Here is a 6,384-nt window from a genome sequence, read left to right as displayed (position 1 = left end):
CGGGGGCGGGGTGGGCGGGGGAGGGGTCTACAGGGGAGCGGGGCTGGCGCGGGGCTCGTTTAGAGGAGAGCAGAGGGCGGTCCGGGGGAGGGGTGGGTGCGGTGGGGGCGAACCCCGGGCGTGAAGAGGAGAGGACTCTCCCGGATTCCGGGACGGGCATCCCAAAGCCGCCTCCACCGACCCCGCCCCAAAGCCACGCACGTCTGTTCCGGACCGGATCACCCCTCTCCAAACCGCGCGGCACTGCGGCTCTCGTGAGCGGGGTGGGGCTGGGGTCGCAGGCCGCGGTCCGGAGGCCGTTACTGAGTGGGCAATTGAGATGCGGCGGCGCGGGTCGAACCGAGAGCGCGTGGGAGTCGGGGCGCGCGAGGCTGGGGCCCTGGTCGCGCCGGAGCCCGCTGAGCAGGGGCAAGGCAAAGTGCGTGCGGACCCCGGGGACAGTAACCGCCGTTGCCCAGCGCTCGCTCCTAGCCCTCCCGGCCCTTTCCCTCAAGGGCACGCTCACGGAGAGTCTCGAGCCTAAGTCCTCCTTCTGCCCTCCTTGCCCCCCTGCCTCCCAAGTGGGGATCCGGATTTATTTGTAAATGCCTTGATGACACTGGGTCATTTCCTGGAGTGGTTCCTCCTAGTGAACCCTGGTGCCACGTTCTGTGGCGGGTGGTCACTTTCATCCTTGCTGTGAAAAGACTCAGTGACACCTCTCCTCCCGTAGAAGTGGCTGCAACCTTGGATCTCAGTTTTACGCACCCCAAAGCCAGTTTATCTTATAACTCCACTTCGCAAACCCTCTCGGAGACTCGTCTCGGGCAGGGCAGCCGTCCCCCCTCAGTTGTGTTCTGAAATAAACTACCTTACCTTCAGAATTGGATGGAAAACCGTGCATATGCACTGGTTTCCAAATTCGTACAGTGCAAAATCACAAAGCATTGGATTCACATGCTTCAATGTGTCTATCCAAATCAATGGCGATTTTCACCAGTGTAACACTTTAACGTCTTGGGCACAACAGACTCTCATTGGACAGTCATTTTTGGCCGCATTTCACAGCTGAAGACCCAGAATCAGGCGAAGTAACTTGTTCAAGGTCACAGGACTATTAACAAAGAACTTTTGAGCTAACTGACTAGATTTTCTGGCTCAAACACAGAATGATTTTTTTCCCCAATCCTCTCTCCTGCCTCTTAAAACAGTTTTGTATACTACATGATAGTCAAGATAAACTACCAGCTTAAATTAATTTTTCCATTATACATTTTGGCAGTAAGTATATTTGGGTTAAAAAAAAAAAATGCCCCAGCTCTTTTGACAGAAATTGGTTTGGTTGAAAAGGAAAGAAAGAAAGTAAAAAAAGAAGTCGAGAATGTCACAAATGATCCCCAGTGAAACAATTCCCAGGAATGTCCTCTAACACATACTTAGGCCCCTCAGACTAGTTTATTTTTGGTAGCAGAGTGGCAGGCAACAAGCACATTTTTAGAAGAACAACCCTTGAATGTCCTAGGAACTTATCACATTGAAGAAATGTGATTGTAGATACGCTTTCATTTTCAGTCTTACTTGTCAAAATGACATTGCACAAGTCTGTATATTGCCATAGTCATCATCATAAGCCTCGATCCTAAGTTTGTGGATTAAAAGGTGTCTAAATTTTTTTTTTTTTAAATCCCCTAAATAATTCAATTTACGACTGGTAAATTTCTTCCAGGTGAGATAAAGGACATTGTTATTTGAAGGATAGCATAAAAGCTGTGAGTTCTGTATAAACAATACAGAATGACTCAGATGGCAAAGTCCCAGGGATAAAGGAGGAAACAGGCACAATGCTACATGTGTCCTCTCGGTAGTTTCTGGAAAAATAATTCTGGTATAAATAAGGTGAGTAGCCACGTGAAAACATTATTTCCCAGCTTCTATGACCTTCAATTTGATCTCTCCCCGAAAAGGGGAAACTAGTTCATGATTTCCAGTTAACTAAGTGAGTCGTCAGTGTATCAAGGAAAAACACCTTAGGAACTCTGACTTCCTCTTCTGCCATAAAGATAGAGAACAATGGGGAACACGCACAGCATGAACCACACTCAGCTGCTGGCTCTCACGTGGAAGAAATAATAGAAAAACAGACATTGGATGAAGAACATCAGGGCACCCGCAGCCACTGACAGCCATACGATAGCTGATGTGCACGCACCAACTAAAAAAAATGATGGGAGAGGCAATTCTATCAACTCAAGGTAACACTAAAAGGCACAGCCAACCTACTTCAACCTGTATAAACAGGGAGAAAGATAAAAATATTACAACAAATACTTGAAAAGTCTCCATTCTCATGTCTCCCTTTTCTCCCCTCGCCACACACACAGTAAAATGTACCCTTTACTAAAAGAGGTTTCGTTAGGAAGGTACAAACCTCTTAAATGCCAGGACTTCCTTGAGTTGAATCCAAAAGTTAGATGAGAAGTGGGAGAGGCCCCAGGCAAATATGTCCCCCAAAAGTTCTTTAGTGATGTTAATGGATATCTGTGGAATATTCTCCTTGAACTTCCCTAGTGAACATGTCACCTCAGGATTGTTAGATAGAAAATGATCCAGGCTGCACTAGGTCAGAATGGTTTCAGAATGACCTTGAAGCTAGATTAGGTATGATGACCTTGATATGGCCTCCAAACAAAAGGAGAGTTAGCCTAGGCAGCACTTTAGAATTGCTTTTCAATTCTATTAAGTTTAGCCCTTTCAGATGCTCCATAATTGTTCAGTTGACACCTTTTTGGTGTATTTATTGGTCTTTGTGGCCACTGAGTACTATATACAGAATTCTCAGTTGTCTCCAAATAACTGAGGAAAGAAATTAAGAACTCTAAGTATGTTACAGAGCAACAGGTTATGTTGTGCAGGTGGGAGGATGACTTTTAAAGAGGATGGCGAAGCACAGTCTGTGCTGTGAGCACTCAAGGCAGAGGGTAGCTCTGATGTACACCAGAACTAAAGCAATGTCAGCACCACACAACACAATGCCGTGTGCAGATAAGTCCACAATTGATTTCTCCTATTCTCACCTCTCCACTAAACTCTAGACTTATGTATCACATTATCTCCTTGACCGATCTACTTAGATACCTAAGTAGACTTCTGACTCAGTCCAGAAGCAAACAACACCCCCAAATTTGCTTGTTTCTCAAGCTTCGTTATGCCAGTAAACCAGCTGTTCATTCGCCTAGCTGCTTACACCAAAATCCTTAAAGTTATCCTTGACTTTAATTTTCATATCATATATTCCACGTAGCAAAAAATTCAGATGTACTTTCAAAATATACTTCAAATTTCGCTACTACTTTTCACCTCCCACTATCCCAGTTCAAACCACCATCGTAGTGCACCCGGACAACCAAAACAGCCTCCCATCACCATGCTTCTTACTCTTGTAACCATCCGCTGTAGCGACCAGGTTGATCCTGTTCACATGTAAGTCTGGTCATGTCATCCCCCAGCTTAGCACCCACCAATGGCTTCCCACTATACTTCCTGAAATATCAAAAATCTTAGCATGCCTTTCAAGTCTTCAATCTAGCTCCTGGCCACATCTGTGAAGACATCTCCATACCCTCCTCACCAGCCTGTCTCCCACCCCTGTTATTCATTCCTAGCAGGCTGACCTAGCAAGCACACTCCCTCTTCATTCCTCTTCCCATTATTATGGCTCACTCCCTCATTGCACTCAGCTCTCTGCTCAGAGACACCTCATCAAAAAGACTCCTTCCTATCTGAAATAGAATCCTCCACTCTGATTTTAACTCTCACTCTTGCTCAGTTTTACTCTTTTTCATTTTGCTTTACTATAAAGTTATATACTTACATACTGTATGTATTTTGTTGGTGTCTTTTCTCATCTAACATCTTCCACTGGAACACTGGCTCCATCAAAGATTGTTTTGTTCACTGCTTTGTCTTCAGTGCCTAGACAGTGCCTAGTCAGAGTCGTGCTCAGCCAGTACTTAATAAACAAATATATGAATAATTCAGATAATCAAGCTGGTAATTATTAATCAGCCTCTGCTTAAGGCACTGGTTAACCCATAGTTCCCATGTGGGAATGCAATCTGTAAGATAATGAAGGATGCAGTCACAGCATTTTGCTGTGCTTCATGGGATGTAAAATATTTGTTTCATGACTTAACCAAGTTAAAAGTATTCTGTTCTCAGTAATTTGTAGTCACCGCCTAATGAGTCATTAGCTACCATATAAAAGTAAAGTCATAGTCTTAGTCGACATTAATCTCTCATTCAAGAAATAAGTTGAAATTTGAAAATTCACTCCACTGGTCGTAAGGGAAAGTGAAGCAGTATGAATGGATGCTCTCCACATCTGACCAAACTCATTAATGAGCCATCAAGTTCTTCATGTGATTTTACACTCCCCTGCATTCTGCATTTCTCAGTTCCACCTGTAAGTTTGGTACCACTCTTTCCTTCACAGTTTCTCTTTGCCTCTTGCTTCTCCCCATTGTTCCCTGTCCCTGCTGGCTTTTCCACTCTAACCTGGCTGGTCCATGCCCTCTGTACCCTTACCAAGTGCCCTGATCCTCACCAACCTCCTTTGACCTGACATTTCTCCAAGAATCTGGTATCTTCTCTGAAAGCTCATGGATATTTAAACGTCATAAAGATACAATCAAAGCTATGAGATTAGTTTTCTAATTTTTACCAAACATGCTTCCTTCAATCTCTCTAGAATGTTTCGAGACTTTCAAAACAATAAAATGTCTTAAGAGGATGTCTGATCTGAAAAAGATCATATTGGTTTTTTTTTTAACTACAAAAAATAACCAAGCACTATTTTCTCCCTTAGCCTTCCTGCCTTGAATCTTGAAAATGCTGAAAGGCTTAACTGACAGGTTGAAGACATACAAATACGTTCAATTATTATGTGCACTGGATATCCTTAACCCGACTGGCATCTGGAATGAAATTGAATCAGCATGACTGGACAGGGCCACCCAAGCTTTAGAAGGATCTTGAATAATGCCGGCCCTGATTCCTCTCAGCTGAAAATCATCTATTTTCCTACCAAACTCACACATTAAATGTGATTTTTATGACCTTTATCATACTATGCTTTGCTTCATGGTTAGCTATGCACTTACCTGGGTGCCCTCAACTCTTGTGTTAGATCATAAGCTACATGGAGTTTGAGCTGTTTAATTCACCTTTTCTCTGAAATATATACTACGAAGGTTGACATTAGAATTTTAGTTACTATTTATTTAATCCACATTTACTAATCCACATATACTACAAAGGTTGACATTAGTAAATGCGGATTAAATAAATAGTAACTAAAATTCTACTGTCAATCTAAATTTCTAATTTAATCCACATTAGTAAATGTGGATTAAATAAATAGTAACTAAAATTTTCATTCAAAAGAACTATTATGTACTTTTTAAAAGTTATCGATAAAGTTTCATACAAATAACTTAAAGAAAGCTATGCTTTCATGATGTTTGAATAGAGAGCAGAAAATTAGTTCGCTAGAGTGAGAACTTGCTAGACAGAGACAAACTCTTCTATGGATACCTTTGTCAGAGTCCCTAAGGATCAATTAGAGATTAATAAGCACAGTGTAATGCCCAAGTCTCCTTTCTCTTTTTCCTTTCCCTGCCTGCTCTCCCTCACACACCTGCGCACCTTATCAGTGTTACCACCAGGAGGTACGAAGTGAGAAGCATACAGGCATGCTATGCCATAGCTTGGCTTTGGCAGGCTACTGGCCTGAATCCTGGTTGCTGTCCCTGTAGAATCCAAGGATCTCCATGTCTTTGACAAGGCCTCTGCCGAGATTAGGAGCAATGTCTGCCCCACTCTGCCTTAGAAGGGAGACAAGAAAAGGAGGCAGCTCCATGTTTACACTAGATCATAAATTTCATATCCCACCCCTGTTCCATCCCAATCTGCCCCTTTTTCAGACCTCAGAAATTTCAGGAGAAGACTGTGATTCATCTAATCTGGACTGTGAACTGCTGACCAATCACAAAAGTTACTGTCGATGGAAGTACATGGTTAGTGTGGGCAGAGTCCTCAAGGGAAGAGAAATGTTACCAGGGGGAATGACTGTTGGACAGATGCAGATAGAAGCCAATGCTCCCCACATCTAGGAACTTGACCTACAGCCCATACCAGTTACAGTGCTTGTCAACTCTTCCCTTGTCTGGCTGAGCTCCCCAACCTAGCCCCTTCCAGTTCAGTCAACAACAAGAAACTGAAATACAAAACCACAAGTTATACACTGCAGCTGTATAAGGCTTCTCAAATGTAGAACATTTTGAATAAATAAACATAAGTTAATACATTTAAGAGAAAATAATCTTTGATATAATAAATACGAACTCA

At 43.0% G+C, this 6,384-nt stretch overlaps 1 protein-coding gene across 1 annotated transcript in view; it reads right to left on the bottom strand.

The window, feature by feature from the left end:
• Nucleotides 1–6,384, bottom strand: part of MARCH11 (membrane associated ring-CH-type finger 11) — a 148,944-nt gene that overhangs the window by 99,184 nt on the left and 43,376 nt on the right. The window lies entirely within an intron of this gene.

The sequence above is a fragment of the Pteropus vampyrus genome, unplaced genomic scaffold (assembly GCF_000151845.1).
Source record: "Pteropus vampyrus isolate Shadow unplaced genomic scaffold, Pvam_2.0 Scaffold94, whole genome shotgun sequence".
NCBI lineage: Eukaryota > Metazoa > Chordata > Mammalia > Chiroptera > Pteropodidae > Pteropus > Pteropus vampyrus.
This window is presented reverse-complemented; position numbering and strand designations above follow the sequence as displayed.